Source organism: Sarcophilus harrisii, chromosome 6, assembly GCF_902635505.1.
Source record: "Sarcophilus harrisii chromosome 6, mSarHar1.11, whole genome shotgun sequence".
NCBI classification, from domain to species: domain Eukaryota; kingdom Metazoa; phylum Chordata; class Mammalia; order Dasyuromorphia; family Dasyuridae; genus Sarcophilus; species Sarcophilus harrisii.
In genome coordinates this window covers 116,549,185-116,566,309 of record NC_045431.1, presented here as the reverse complement: position 1 = coordinate 116,566,309, position 17,125 = coordinate 116,549,185, and the positions used below count along the sequence as shown (strand labels likewise).

The following is a 17,125-nucleotide window of genomic DNA, read 5'->3' as shown; positions in this document are numbered from 1 at the left end:
ACTTTTAGAAAAACCTTGTATGTAAAGATGTAGAGTGAAATGAGCAGAACCAAACCAACTGATGTAATAATACTATAAAGACTTAAGAATGTTGATTGAGGCAATAACTAACCATAAATTCTGAGGACCAGTGATGAAACATGCTACTAACCTCCTGATTCAGAGTGCAGATTAAGACAGTTTTTTTGGGATAAGACCAATGTGGGAATTTGTTTTACTTGCCTGTGCATATTTATTTCAAGGACTTTGTTTTCCTATGCTCTTTCCTGTTGGAGCAAAAACGTGGGAAGAAGAGAAAATAGATTTTTGTTCATTGCAACAATGAAATTCTATTTTAATGAAGAAAATGTAAAATAAAAGCAAACTTCCTAATAGTTGTCCAAAGCTGGGATAAACTGACTTACAATGTAATAAATTCCTTATGACTAGAAGTTTTCAAATAGAGAATTGGGAAGTGCTGATTGGTGTATTGTAGAAGAGATTCTTGCTCAGGTACAGATGAGACTAGATGACTTCGGAATCATTTATTCATTCATCTACTCTTTCATTCATCAGGCATTTATTGGAATAGAACCAAAAACAAATCCTGCCCTCAAAATGTTTACATTCCTTTAACCCCTTCCATTTCAGTCTTTGAAATTTGAACGTCATATCAATCCAGAGTCTTTGGGGCCTGGAACCTCTGGATGTAGAGATAGTCAATCATGAAAGCCTTGGGATTTAGAAAATCATAGAGATGGACCAACAGGAAAAAGTAACTAGACACCAGAAGTGATCACTGATACAACTGAAGAGAATTTTTTTCAGGCCTCCAAGAATGGATGCAATGGCCTCTTCATTTTTATCATAGGATAACTCATTTATTCTCCCTGTACCTGTTTTTCCTGCATGGCAAATTTGTTGCAAAACTCAAATGGAATATATAAATTATTTCAAAATTCTTTAGCTTTGTAGTCTATGTACTTTGAAATCCTTACCAAAAAGGTCCCATTTCCATTATTCATTTTTATTATAGAACAACTATGCATGAAATCATTTTCAGAATCAGCTTTCTGGGTAATCAGATTGATTTCTTCCAAGGCCATCTGAGTATCTACATTTCCTTTGTATAGGATGGTGTGCTTTTAATGAAGAGAAATGCATTTGTATAACCTGCAGAAGAGAAGAGTCATGAGACTGCCAGTAGAAAACAAATTATAGTCATAGAATTTATGTAGGAAGGATATCATTATGTCGAAGGCATTTTCTTTAATATCTAATTGGAGAACAAGGGCATCATGATACAATAGAAAGAGCGTTGGATTGGGAATCAGAAGATCTTGGTTCTATTCCCAGCTCTGCCACTAATTAGCTGGGTCATGTTGGACAAGTCATAAATCCACTTTGGAGACTCATTGCTGGATTTGGAGATTGGTGATAATATCTTCCTTAACAATTCTGTTATTAGGTTTAAATGAGATATGTAAGTACTTTAAGAAAAAATATTTATAAAATCCCCCAAAAAATCAGATTTTTTTTTAGATTTAGACTTTTATTATGTTTCATCTACAAGCTTTATATAGCTTTATTTTTAAAAACAAACAAAACAAAACACAAAGTAAAATAAAATGGTGAAAACATGACAACATCCAAAATTGAGATCCTTTCACTTTTCAAAAGCAAAAACTCTGAAAGTACAGTCTACCAACTGGAAGAATGCTAACAGGACAAAAATGATGAGTGAAAACCCTATTTTTTTAAACAATTATTGAAGAAGTTAAACTACAACAGAAATTGTTATCCTACTGAAGCCCCACCCCCCTACCTATCTCCCCCTACTACTCTCATTGCCATTGACTATTGTATACTTTGAGAGCAGCTGCTACTGCTTTCTTCATGATTTTTGAGATAATATTGAGGAGCTAGAGTTTCTAGTACATTTGATCACTAGCTCCCATATATTTGAATCCCGAATCACCGGTACAGAACATTTATCCGAAGTCTGGCTCACTTTCTCTATAAATACACATAGGGCTTGTGCGAGAACAGACACAAACTGAGATGTCAGTGGCAGACACCACATGTAGTCAAATGATAGTTTTACAACATCTGGTTATAGGAAGAGGGAAGAGGAAAGAGGTCAGACAATGCAACAGCCTCTCAGTCTCCTTGTATAATCATCATCCACTCACAGGAAGAGATCCATTCTACAGGTCTGAGTTAGACCTCCAGCAGCCACTGGTAGGTGGCTCCCATATCACAACACATTGGTATATAGGTTCAGGGATCCTCAAACTATGACCCGCAGGCCAGATGCGGCCCCTGAGGACGACTATCCCCCTCACCCAGGGCTATGAAGTTTCTTTATTTAAAGGCCCACAAAACAAAGTTTTTGTTTTTACTATAGTCCGGTCCTCCAACAGTCTGAGGGACAGTGAACTGGCCCCCTATTTTAAAAGTTTGAGGACCCCTGTTTTAGACACACAATACAAATGAATAATGAGCTGGACCCAGAGTTGAACATGAACATGAATAGTAAAAAGTATAGACTGCTTTATAGAAATTATGCAATGCTCTTAATGACCCCCCCAAGCTTCTCCCTGAAACAAAGGCTTATATTTTAAAAGCAATATTCTTCCAGTGATATTATATGTGTGTGAGTAAAGAAATATGAAAACTGGAAGGTAACATAGAGCTTTGGTTCTAAAGTCAGAAGATCAGGGTTCAAATCCTGTCTTTGTCACTTAATACCTATAGTATTGGGAACATACCACTTAACTAACACAATATTTAACTAATACCTCTTAGGCACAAGACTTAATCCCTCTGTGCCTCAGTTTATCATTTGTAAAATTAGAGAATTGTTAGAGGGTCTCATAGATCCCTTCTAATTCCAGATTTATGACATTTTAATGCAAATACATTGAATGTCTCCCAAAGAGTAAGGGAGGTGTGAGGAATTGTGAGTAGGGTGCCACACATCTTTATTAAAATATCGCATGAGAGAAATGTAAGAGTATCTGAGAGATAGATGCAGGACTAGAAAAAAAGGATGGGCAATTCAGAATTTGAACAAGGGATAACTTTGGGTGGCCTACCAATAGTATCCACATACTGTCCAGAAATTTGAAGACATCTACGTAATATATATAAGTTGAACCCTTGTGGCAAATTTGTGGGAGGACATGGACAAGAGTCACAAAGGATAGGTATGAATGGATTGTAATCTGTATCATGGGAGGGAAAAGGCACCTTGATGAGATCATGAGATCATGAATGGAAATCAGAGAAAACTTCCATATATGGGCTTTGAAATCACTTACATGGAACAATGTAGCCAATTTTATCCCTGTTTCATTGAGAACAACAGAGTATACTAAATGGGGACACCAGCATGATGAGTCTGCCGATTTAATGACTTAAATGGAGTCCCATTCTCTCCCCGCCCCCTCCCTGTCCCAAACAATCTGAATTTGAATCAGAAAATTGCTTTTGTAATGGAAATGCTGTCATATTGCCAGAAGCCAGGGAAATTATTTATTTATGTCTTTTGGCTCCAAATCTCTCAATAATTTCTGATTTGGGAAGAATTTTTTCATCTTTATTGTGGTCAGAAGCAATAATTCTGCATCTTTCTTTATCTGTCATGATATTATGTTATACAATTAGAAAATGACATTTAGGTTCAAATTCAATGCTCTACCATCTATAAACTATAGTAAACTATAGGTGCTAAGAAGAAGGAGGAGGAGGAGGAGGAGGAAGAGGAAGTGAAGCACTGATGTGCATCAGTCAGTTAACAAGCATCTATACAACACTTTTATATGTCAGATGCTGTCCTGAGGCCCTGGAGATACAAATGTATCCAGGAACTCAAAGCTCACCGTGTTCTCTTTGGTGGAAAAATGGTATTCTTCATTTTTAGATTAGCACCATCTTCTAAATCACAGAGGGGTTGCAGTCTTCATTAGTGAGGGAAATATATTTTCCACCAGTGAAATCCTGAGTCTTGAATATTGAAGTAAGTAAACATTCCTGTTATCTATATTAATATGCTCAAATCAGGTAAGAAGATGGAATGATCAGAGAAGGAAGTAGCTGCTCCATTTCTGAAAAGGACCACTTCTTCATTTTTTTTATACATATAGATTGTTTTCTTTTGGGGAAAAAAAAAAACCTTCTAAGTTACTGCCAACCATTCCAAATTTGGTGCTAATATTCCTTCTTTTTCTTCTCTCTGGGAATTTTTGGTATTTACATTCTTTGCTGATAAAACACCAGAGGGAGCCAAAATAAATGAACATTTGTTGCCGAAAGAATCTGATCTGCTAATCCATACACAGAGACAAATGCAAAATTTGAAGATTTGTCACGTTTGTTTCAGGCCAAGGAGGGTGTAATGAGCTCAGTGGAGGTATGAAGCTTGACTGTTCTCTGAACTTCTTTTTAAAAAAAAAAAATTCCTCTCAAAATACCTACAAAAGCACAGTTTCTATAACATTATTAGCCAGATGTATCCTGAGAAACTGAATTCATAGCTTATGAGCTGGAAAGGATCTTTGGCCCAAGTCCCTCCTACAACAGAGAAGGAGAATAAAGCCAAGAAAGGGTTAGTATCTTACCCAAAATTGCACAACAAATATAGAGCAGAGGCAGGGACACGAACCCAGGTCCTTTGACTACAAATCCAACATTTGTTTTTCCACTGTGGTATCTTATAGGAACCTTGACTTTCATCTGATTTTGTCAAGTCTATTGGTCTCATTTCTTGGAAGGAAAGAATTGAGCCTCGGAGTTGATCTTGGGGGCCACTGCAAAGGCTGCCACCTGTTACCAAAAACAAATGAGTGACATGATTAATATTTCTGTTATTTTAAAAAATGCCCTCCATTCTAGTTTTTTTTGTTGTTGCAACTATCCCTTCTACATCATAGGAATTAGGGATGTGATATTACGGCGATCTGGAAAATCCATGTAAAATTTCTTGGCCCTCCCTTCATACTAGAGAAGAAGTCTGAATTTTTTTCTTTTTCTTTTATGGGGTGTTTATAATATTTTATTGTAAAATTTGAATTGATATATGATAATATACATATGTTTTATGCATTTCTGCATGTTGTCTGTGGCTTCTGCAAAATTCCCCCAAAATTCCCATTTAATTTCTTATAACAAAACTGAGATGGGGAAAGTCGCTATGTGGAAGGGATAATTGTACTGACTTTTGCTGAATTGGCAATCATCAAGGCAGTCTATTGTCACAAAAGCCAAGGGCTGCTGTTTCTGCTGTTAGTTCCTGAGCTGTTCCAGGTCAATGTTTTCCTGTACCAGGGTCTGGCAATCTCCTCTCTGCTAGTGCCAGTGCCCACCTATGCTAGGTTCCAAACACTGCCCTCTTCTTTAAGGCCAGGGGGGCTACAATAAGATGCTCCTACTTAGACTAGGGATATAAGAGCTGCTTCCTTGAACCATTTAGTATTGACTTTGTATGCCAATGGCTGTGCTTTTAAAATTAGTGCATGCAGATTAGTGCCCCTGGCTCATGCCCCAAATTAATAAGGTAAGGAATAAACATATGTCTCTAAGAGGCTCTGCAGGCTTCTTCTCTGTCAATAGTCATCCTATCCAAAACAGAAAATTCTTCCTTTTTCCAGTAAGCTCCTCCTGAGGGAACTTTTTATGTCTTGAACTTGCAATGCTGTCTTCAGTGGTAGAAGTGTCCGTAACAAAATCAGTCACCTATGCTTAAGGCAAGAGATATAAATCAAAAGTAACAGCCAGAGACTCTTTTAGGCTAGTACATGTCCCAACTAAAATACTGTGAAAGATTCTGATCCATGAAATGGACAACCATGATAACAGGATTAATGATGCCCTTCTACTGATGGGGAGGTGATGGACTCAGGATATAGGCTAAAACATATATTTTGGCACGTGGCCAACGTGAGAGTTTGTTTTGCCTGACTATTTGTTGACAATGGCTTTTTTTGTCTAGTGGAACTGGAGCATGAAAGATAGAAGGAGGATAAGGTAGCAAAAAAATAAAGAAATGATGATTTAGACATCTTTTTTTAAAAAAATACACAAAAGAGAACAGAAGGAAGGCCAGAAAGAATCAGACAACTAGGACACTATGAAAATTATATGTAAAATCTATTATGCATAAATTTAAAAAAGGAAAGCTCTACAAAACAGTAAGGAGCTCAGGCCTATGAGGACCACTGTACCTCCAGCAGAGGAAAGATAGGGAGACCCCCCAAAAGAAAACAAACAAAAAAGTACTGTTAAACAAATTAACACATGGAGCATAACAGATAATATATGTTCCATTCCACACCTGATGGCCCTCATTTCTCTCCTGAGAGAAGTTTACCAGCTTCAGTCCTTGGGAGTCGGAATTGATAAATTCATTGAGCTGAGGAATTATGACTTTTATGGCTCCCTTTCTTTGTGGTATTGTGGTCACTTGTATATTTTTTTCTTCATTGAGCCTCTTTTGCTATATAAGAACTTTGTATCAGTCCATCCATTAAGCTCAAATAGGGAATAAGTCTTATACACTGAAAACCATCTTGGGATTCCCAGGGCCAGAGGAGAAAGAAAATGTTTAAGAATAGTTGAATTTTGACAAAAGGAGCCAAGTAAAGTGGAGGAAAGCTAAAGCTGTTACCCAGGACTACTTCCATGTTGCTGAATCAGCTTTGAAAATCAAGCTTTATATTGATCGACTTTTTATTACTGTATCATAGCTGCTAAGTACAGAATATACCACTGCATTAGCTCTTATTAGTATGCTGAAAATATTTGGCTGGCTCCATCTGTCATTTTGCATAACTACGAAAACAAACCATAGACACCATCTGGGATGTTTGGATGAAGGGAAGTTTTACTATTCACATGTTCCCTTCTAATTTAATTCTGTAGTTTTTGTAAGTCTTATTTTTACTATGTTATAATCATAGGAAAAATTAAAAATTGTCCCCTAAGTGATAAAACCTCACATGGAGAAATCAATTATGAATCTAATTTGCTTACTTGTGTCAGGGTATAAAAAGCTGATGCAACAAGAACTCAAAGGCAAATTTGCATCCATTGACTGGGGAATGACCAAATAAATTGTGGTATGTAATATAATATTATTGTGCTGTAAAATATGATAAATATAAGAATTAAAAGAAACTTGAGAAGAGCTACATTAATTGATGTAAAGTAAAATAAACAGAAATGCATGAGCAATTTATACAATGACCATAGTAATATAAAGCATAATAATATTAAAAGATTTCAGAACTCCAATCAATGCAGTAGCTAATTGTGACTTTCAAGGAGTGATGGTGTAAATAAGATGCATTCACTACTTGACAAAAAAAGAAAAAAAAATAGTGGAATGCAGAAATATGTTTTACATGACTTTATATTTGTAATGGGTTTTGTATTTATTGTCTCTTCAGTGAAGGGGGAAAAGAGGATCAAAACAATTTGGAACTGAAAATAAAATGAAATTGAATTTTAAAAATTGCAAAGTATCAATGTGGAGTACTTCTTTGTTACCAAAGGAATGAATGAAAACATATTTATTATGTACTTACTAATGTACATCTGGTAGTATGCTAAGTTCTGGTAATACATATATAAATAAGTCAGTAGTGCTTGGTCTTAAGTAGTTTACATTCTAATTTGGGGACATCAAAAAATAAAGGGCAACTAGAAACATCAGAAGTATACCCTCAAAACCATGGTTTAGAAATGTACAGGAATATAAATGGAGGATTTGTTTTGGGCAAACTAAGGTGAAAGGGAATTTTCTTTTGTAGGGAAAGGTAGAGATAATTATTGTAAAATGAAAAAAATAAAGCTGCCTGAAACCTACATAGCCCTTTATAATTTGTTAGAAGGAAAACTCTAAAGCTGTTTAGGGAATGTTGATCATGAGAAATGGGTGGGGGTTTAATTAGACTCTATAACCCTGAATCAGATGTATTTTTAAAACAGAGATTCTTTTGTAAGAAGGAAGTTGCGAGAAAGGCTATAATCTTAACCTGGGAGCTGTCTGCTTGACTATTTTCCACTTGGTTAAATATAGTAGTTCATAGCTTACTCCCTAAGCTCATAACAGATGTTTATGCATGTATTCTCCTCACACATGATTTCTGTGTATGTCCATTCTTTCAACAGATAGGGTATGAATTTCTGGGAAAGTGTTCCCTAGGTTTATAAAAGGAAGGTTTTGCAACTTTTCATTTAATCCTTTCACTTTGAACAAATTGTGATCTCTGGCCAACTAGTAAAATCTGATAAAGGTTAAATATGTGCAATTCTTTTAAACATATTTTCATATGTGTCATGTTATACAAGAAAAATCAGACCAAAAAGGAAAAAAACACAAGAAAGAGAAAAACAAGCAACAACAAAAAGATGAAAATACAATGCTTCTTTCCACATTTAGTCTCCATAGTTATCTTTTTGGATGCAGATGGCATTTTCTATCCCAAGTTTATTGTAATTTCCTTGGAACACCTCATTGTTGAGAAGAGCCAAATTGATCCTTACATAATCTTGATTCTGTGTATAATGTTCTCCTGGTTTTTGCTCATTTTGCTCAGCATCAGTTCATGTAAGTTTTCTGAGGCTTTTCTGAAATCAACCTATTCATCATTTCTTATGGAATAATAATATTCCATTATATTCATACACCATAACTTTTTAAGCCATACCCCAAATGATGGGCATCCACTAGATTTCCAGTTCTTGCCACTACAATAAAGGCCTGCTTACATGTGGGTTCTTTTCCCACTTTTGTAATCTCTTTGGGCTACAGATCCAGCAGTGAGATAGCTGGATCAAAGGTTATGAACAGTTTTATAACCCTTTGGGCACAGTTTTGAATTGCTCTCCAGAAGGGTTAATTATAAAATAATAATTATTAAGTAAAATAATATTACATAATAAATACAAAATATAAATATAGATTGTTTTCTATGATTCAGGTTTTCTATTAATTCAGTCTACACTCCATACACCCCAACCCCAGTCAATCTAAATTAATCAGGTTTTGCTATATTTGGAGATTATGAAATCTGAAGACTTTATTAAATATATTCTATTTATGCAAAGCCTAGAGGAAGGCCTATAATATATTTGATTGGCTCCTCTTTTCAGAACCATAATTAAGAATTTGGGGATTTGAGGCAAATACTGTAAATCATCCCCAGGATAAATGGCATGCTGGAAAGATTCAAGGGTGAAGGAAAGGAGAGAAATCAAACAATCAATCAGATACTGTAGTGAGCCACAGATAGTGGGGGAACTCTTGGTGAGGTATAAGACCCTTCAGCCCAGAGGGAACCTGCAGACAATGTCTGGTTGGGCTCCCCGTCTCTCCTAAGGACTCTTGGCCTTCCTGAGAAGCTGGAAGGGAGGGGAGTATGACTACCTGTGTTCTACTTGAAGCAGAGCTACTTACAGTAAGAGAGTCATTTATATATTAATAGCAGGGTGCTTATAGTTAGCATGTGATCAGTGTGCTCTGGTGATGTAACTGTACTATAGTTAGCACTTGCTCAATGTGCTGCAGTGAGGTACTTGTACTAAGATATTTAGGGACTGAGAGGACTTGAAATAAAAGGACTCCATCTTTGACTATCCTCATGGATCCCTGCTTTCTCACTCCTTCACTAAAGGATTTGGGCTGGTCCCAAGATCCTCTAGAGAGCTAGTCCAGACGGTCTATTTTGGCACCCCAGCATGGAGGCTCTAGAAAGTACACTACATTTTGGAGCCCAATGTAGGGCACATGGAGCACAAAAAAACACAAAAAAATAAAGAAGCAGTAGCACTCAAGAGCTGTTTGTGAGTAGGATCCTCCCAGGAAAGTTCCTTCAGTAACCTTTGGGGAAGGAAAGGGAGAAGAGATCAGGTAAAAATTTTTCAGTCAGGGTAATTAAAATGGGCCAACACATCAAAAGGTTGAACCAGGAAACTGATGAGGAGTTATGAAAAATGCCTACTTTGACTACAATCCTACTTTTCCATTTGTCAGAAAGTTGCCTCCATGATATCACACAAGATTCAAAACCTGCTATAAGATCTTACCCTGCAACCATCTAGGGCAGGGGTCCTCAAACTTTTTAAATAGGGAGCCAATTCACTGTCTCTTAGACTGTTGGAGGACCAAACTATAGTAAAAACAAAAACTTTGTTTTGTGGGCCTTTAAATAAAGAAACTTCATAGCCTTGGGTGAGGGGGATAAACGTCCTCAGCTGCTGCATCTGTCCCGCGGGCCGTAGTTTGCGGACCCCTGATCTAGGGGAATAGGACAGAAAAGGCTTCAATAGTGTTGTCTGCATTCCTCAGCATGCTGACTCAGATAACAGCCACTTCACAATATTGGACAAATTTACTGGCCATGCTGTTGAGGAGAAAATAATTGTGTTCCCATAAAACAAAAAATGGGGAATTGTTAAGTGCCATGCCTAAGTGTGAAGGGGCAGGACAATTCTCCAAAAGCCCCCATAGCTATGAATTATAACACACTTGAAAGAATTGCAAAGCAGCTTTTACTGTCGCAGATGTTGCTTATGAATTGGGAATGAAATAAATTGGAGGCAAGAGGGAAGAGGAGAGAGTTCAGAGAATGCAACTGCTTCTCAGTCTCCTTGTATCCTCATCCTCTCTGATGGTGAAGACAAGTATAAAAAATAATACATATATCACAATATATAATTAATAATGATAATAAATAATAAATAACACTAATTTAGTGCTTTAAAATTTGCAAAGCACTTTATAGTGTCTAAGGGTGTGCTGTTAAATATTTAACACTTTGTAGAGTTAAAAAAAAAAGTATGGATATCACTACTCCCCCAACATTCACATATTTGTTATTGAAGTCTGTCTCTTCATGATCCCATAAATCATAGCATGCTAGGTCCTTCTGTCCTTCACTATCTTTCAAAGTCTATCCAACCTATAGGCATGCACACAAAACAAGTTAAATGCAAGATACTGTGGGAAGAGGGCACTAGCAATTGGGGATCAGGAAAGAATAAGTTCAGAAGATAGCATGTGAATTGCATCTTATAGTAACAGAGAGGGGGACTTATAAAATGAAGATAAGGAGGGAGTACATTCGAGACATGAAGAACAACCTGTATGTATAAAAGAACAAAGAGGATATGGAGTGTTGTGAGTGAGAGATGGAGCAAAAGACATTTTGTCTAACTCATAGAATTGTGGGAAGGGGGAATATCCAACAAGGCTGGAAAGATAGACTGGGGCCAGAGTCTTTTAAAGGACTTTTTATTATATTGTAAAAAAGCAATAGAAAGCTACTGAACTGGTTGAGTTAATTAAATCTACACTTAAGGAAAATCACTTTGATATCCATGTACAGAACGAACTAGAGAGGGTAGAAATTTGAATCAGGAAAAGCAGTTAGGAGATTGTTACAACAATCTAGGCCAGAGATTATAAAATCCTGAATTAAAGTAGGAAAGTAGGACAGGCAGAAAAATTTATCCTAGCTCACCATCGAGTAGCTTTTTAGTTCAGCCAAGTATTCTTGCAGACTGACTGCTAAATTCTATTGTTTCTATTGCTGCTGAAGAAGTTAGTTTCATCAACATCCCCATCACCACCATCACCAAATTTGGCATTCTCCAATTTTGGCACCCTTGAGCAAAGCCCACTTAATTTGCCTTAATTATAGCTCCACCCAGTACCATATTTACAATTAGATATGGATAATTTCAGTGATATGGGAGGCCCAGGATGGGCTGTGACACATTTGAATAATACATTTGTATCACAGGAATGTTTAATCAATCCATCAATTAATGAGGTCTGCAGAAGTATCAGAACATTTCCCCCACTTTTTAAAGAATTTTGAGGAACAAATGAAATTTGGCTCATTTGCTGTAGTCAGATCTTTAAAAAAACACTGCTGAGCATAATAATCCAAATTTAGGTGAGTATGGGATATACATCTCCGGGATTACCACCCACTTAGCTCATAAGATTTTCATTTTAGTTCTCACGTCTACAAATTAAAAGGATTTGAAAAAACTAGTGGGCAAAAAGCAAAAACAACAATATGACAACTGTCTTCTATAACATCAGATTGTATATCTTCTAATTGTATCAATCAGATTTTTTTAAAAAAGGAAATTTGATGTTCGCTTCATTGACTCACTAAAGAATAACAGAGAACTTAGTTACATAGGGAGTATATCAAGAGTTGGGAGCAGACATACTTGAACAAACTGACCAAGGTGGCTGCCTAAACAGAGGCAGGCAGCCCTGCTTCCATATGTTTTCTTCAGCAAAAACATAAACATCACATCACACCGAATAATTATTCAAAAATCCAGTGGTTAGGGATAGCTAGGTGTTTCAGTGGATAGAGCACTGGCCCTGAATTCAGGAGGATCTGAGTTCAAGTCCAGTCTCATACGCTTAACACATTCTAGTTGTGTGACCCTGGGGGAGTCACTTAACCCTGATTGCCTCAAAGTTAAAAAAAAAAAAAAAAAGGCAAACAAAAATCCATTGTCTTCTACCCTGAAACTTCCTGTTAAGTCAGCCCAAAGTCCAGGGGGCCCAATGAAACCAGTAACATTGCAGGCAAATAAGATGGAAGCCTCCCAACATGAGGCAAAGATTTGCTCATGACCTATTAGTGAGCAAGGGTCTGTACCAGAAGCAGAGAGAGCAGAACACTTCTTTGAAAAAGCCCTAGAGTAATTGTAACCCCACATAGAGTAGAAGTTCTGGGAAGCAGCAGAGACCCCTGAAGTTGTAGTAGCACTCATACTGAAGCAGCCAAGTGACGCCATACTGCATAGAATGATGGGTCTGGAATTAGGAAGATTCATTTTCCTAAATTCAAATCTGTCCTCAGACACTTACTAGCTGTGCCATTTAACCCTGTTTGCCTCAGTTTCCTTGTCTGTTAAATGAGCTAGAGAATGGCAAACTACTCCAGTATCTTTGATAAGAAAATCCCAGATGCATGAAGAGTCAGAGACCTCTGAAATGACTGTCTAGTCATTGCTGTTGTCTAACAGCAATACTCATACTGGGACATTCAGGGACTGGAGGAACAAATTATCAGCATTCTGACCTGAGATTCCAGAGAAGTTCCTGAAGACCTATACTATGAAACTCAAAGATCTAGGGGGTCTAATTCTAAGAACTGATGGTCACATAAGAATTCAGGGGACTCAAATAAAAAAAAATCAATCAACTACTCCATTCAAAATGACATCTATGATCATAAAAAATATTATTAATGCAGAGACACTTAAAAATCCAACTTTGCCAAAAAGAATAACACTAGTCATTGTAAACATAACTCAAAGGGAAAACTAGATTTTTTTTCACCTAGAATATAAGAATACCTAGAAGAAATGAATCAAATGGTTAAAAACGAATTAAAATTATAGAGGAATGAATTAGAAAGAGAATAAATTCTTTTGACCAGAAAGAAATAAACCTTACCCAAGTGATGAAATCCTTGAAAATTAAAATAGATCAAAAGGATATCAGTGGGGCAGCTAGATGACACAGTGTATAGAGCACTGGCCCTAAAGTCAGGAGGACCTGAGTTCAAATACCACCTCAAACACTTAACACTTACCAGCTATGTGACTCTAGGCAAGTTACTTAATCCCAATTGTCTCACCAAGAAAGAAAAAAAGGAAATCAGTGACTCTATGAGAAACAATGTATATTTGAACAAAATCAAAAGATTGTAAAATGAAAGAAAAGGTACATAATGTGATATTTTAAAAATTGCTGACTTTGTAAATTGAGAAAAAATCACAAAATGATCCTTAATATTATATTTGAAGAAATTATTCATGAAAACTATTCAAATCTACTAGAGCTAAAGAGAAAAATGAAGATAAAAAACAATCTACTAATAACCTCAAATTACTATTGGTATTACTTTGGTCAGGATCACCAAGACTAGGCAATTTCTATAAAATTTTGAAGTACAATATTTAAAAAGATGGAAGATATGAGCTTATAATCAAAAATAACTTACCTTACGAGGATGAATATATTCTTAGAGGGGAGGAAAATGGATCTTTAATGGAATAGAGGATCTTCAAACATTCTTAATGAAAAGACAAGAATTAAATAGGAATTATGAAATGTAATCACAAAAGACAAGAGAATCCTAAAAAAATAAATTTATTTAATCATTTGGAAGGGGTTGTATGATGATGTACTGTTAACATTCCAAATGTTGAAGAAGGAACAAATACCCTATTAGGACCTTAATATCTTAATGAGAATTTAATAATAAAAGTGGAGAACTTAGTGGTAGTTTGGTTCCATTTTGATTTTTTTTATTCTGTTGATTTTAAGAGAGAAAGAGAAAGGAGAGTAAAAAGTAATAAATGAACATGGAAAGGACGAACAAAGAAATGGTGGTACTCTTTCTCATAATTAGATTAGAAATCTGGAGAAAGGAGTGGGGAGAGACAACATCACATGTGTGTGTATGTGTGTGTAAACATATACACATATATGTCTTTTTATTCTTAATTATTTTTTGTTCAAAAAAATAAATATATATAATTTTTCCCGTTACATGTAAAAACAATTGTTTTACATTTGTTTTTAAAACTTTGAGTTCCAGATTCTCCCTCTTCCTCCCTCCCCCACTTCCCCTTCTTGGCACAAGAAATTACTCAAAACATTTTCATAAAAGTCATGATGTAAAAACACACACATATATACATGCATGTATATATAACATACATATGTATGCATATCTATATGTGTGTGGGGGGGATTTTGTCAGACTTAGATTTTATTGGTATGGAGAATTGCTGAACAGAAACTCCCCAAATTATTGCAGATCAGTAATTGTTCTTCAATTTGTTGTCTTGAAGAGTCTATTGGAGTATTCATAATTTCAATGATTTTTCTAGGATCACACAGCCAGAATATGTGAGAGGTAGGGCTGAAAAATCCAAGTCTTCCTATCTTTGAAACCTTTCTTTTACCCACAATTGCATGCTGTTCCTAAGCAAAATTAGTTCAGTATGTTATCCAGAGGGGAAATCTGAGCATCACCAATAATTTATGTACTTCTCACATTAGATGCTAAATGCTAAGGGAGAAAAATCAATAATACTAATGCTGATGATGAGGATGATAATGATGTGAGGAGGATTTCAGAATAGAATTATATGCCAGATGAGGATTTAAGGGGAGTACTGCAAATACTTGTATTCTGAATTTCAAATGTTTTCTTCTAATAAATATGCCACAAGTTAATAAAAACTAAGTTATTTAGTTTGCTGTTAAGGATTTAGAGGAATTTTAAAGTCATATGTATAAATGAAGAACTATTCAAATTCTCTATTAATCAAATACAAATCAAAGGAGGATTTCAGAGTTGGAGGCCATTTAGTCAAAATTTCTACTACATTATTCTTGAGAAATGGTCATTTAGCCTTTGGTTGAATAACTCCACAGACAGGGAACCCACTACTTTCCCCAAACTATCCATTTTTGGATAGCTCTCACTGTTAAATAGTTATACTATTTATCAAACCTAAATTTACCTCTCAGTAATTGAAGATCATAGATTTAAAACTGGAAGAGACCTTGATATTCATCCAATTTAAACCCCTTATCTCACAGAAGAGGAAAGAAACTGAAAGAGTTTCAGTGACTTGCCCTAAATCACACAGTAAAGGCATTAGATGATCTGAAATTTGAACCTAGTCCTCTTCTCATCTTTCTGTTTGACTCATTGCTTTTTCCCCTTGCACTATCCATTCTTCCTAATTTTGCCCATTAGGGTCAAAGCAAATAAGTTTGATTCCTCTCTCAGTTGACAACTTTTTGTTTACTTAAGAAGAACTATAATGCTTCCCCTACACCTTCTCTTCTCCAGGTTAAACATCCATAGTTTTTAAGCAAACCTGACATGGAGGAAACTTCACCAAGTTATTTATGCTCTAGATGACAGATTTCCTTCTTAAAATGTGGTGACAAGATCTGAACACAATACTCCAAAGGTGATCAATAACTCATATGTCACGTTGTTGTTGTCATTCAGTGATTTAATTGTTTTTAATTTTTCATGAGTACTTTGGGGTTTTTTTGGCAAAGATACTGGAGTGGTTTGCCATCTCCTTCTTCAATTCATTTTAAGATGAGGGAATTGAGACAAACCGGGTTAAGTGATTTGTCCAAGGTCAAACAGCTGGTATATGTCTAAGGATAAATTTGATTTCAAGTTTCTCTAACTCCAAGCCTGGTACTTTATCCTGGTACTTTTTACATATCAATTTGGTGGCGGAAAAAAGATACAAAATATTAAAATACCAAGCTATTGAGGCTTTGGGGAAAAAGACATTATCCCATTGTTGGCTGGAACAGAGACTAATTCAAGCGTTTTGGAGAAAACTGGAAAATTGACAGTAAAAGTCTCAAAATTAATCATAACTTTATGGAACCATATCCTAGAGGTGTTATTAAAAGAAAAAAAAGAACAGCATAGTTCATTGAAAGAAATGCTGGATCAGGAATGAGTAGACCTGCATTCAAAACTCAGTTCTACCATTATTACCTGGTTGAGGTTTCATTTTCTACATGCATTCACCCAGGATGTATGATTCAGTGTCTTCTTATATCTCTCATAACTTTAAATTTGTTATACTATCTGTTTTTCCCCTCAATAGTATTTTATTTTTCCAAAAATACAGTTTCTAACATTCATTTTTTATAAGATTTTGTGTTCCAAATTTTTTTCTCTTCCTTCCTTACCACTTTCCTCCCCAAGACAGAAACAATCTGATATATGTTAAACATGTCTAATCCCTTTAAATATATTTCCATATTTGTCATGTTGTACAAGAAAAATCAAACCAAAAGAGAAAAAACCATGAGAAAGAAAAAACAAAAAAGTGAAAATACTATGCTTTGATGTGATCCTATTTGTAACAACAACAAAAATTACCCTCATAGCTAAATATCCTATAATCCAATAATTGGAAAATAGTTGAATAAATTATGACATAGTAACTAATAGAACACTATTATATCCTAAAAAAAATGAAAAAATGTAGAAAGATTTATAGAAAGTGATCATAAACAAGGGCAACTGAATAATGACAATCTATA

The 17,125-nt window shown here is 35.6% G+C and overlaps 1 long non-coding RNA gene across 1 annotated transcript; it reads right to left on the bottom strand.

The window, feature by feature from the left end:
- Positions 1 to 974: 974 nt before the first annotated feature.
- On the bottom strand, positions 975 to 14,107 carry LOC116419980. The gene is made up of 3 exons (XR_004230303.1): positions 14,025 to 14,107; positions 4,602 to 4,806; positions 975 to 1,152 (listed from the first exon to the last, which is right to left on the bottom strand). It is a non-coding gene; the product is annotated as an uncharacterized LOC116419980 (long non-coding RNA).
- Positions 14,108 to 17,125: the final 3,018 nt, after the last annotated feature.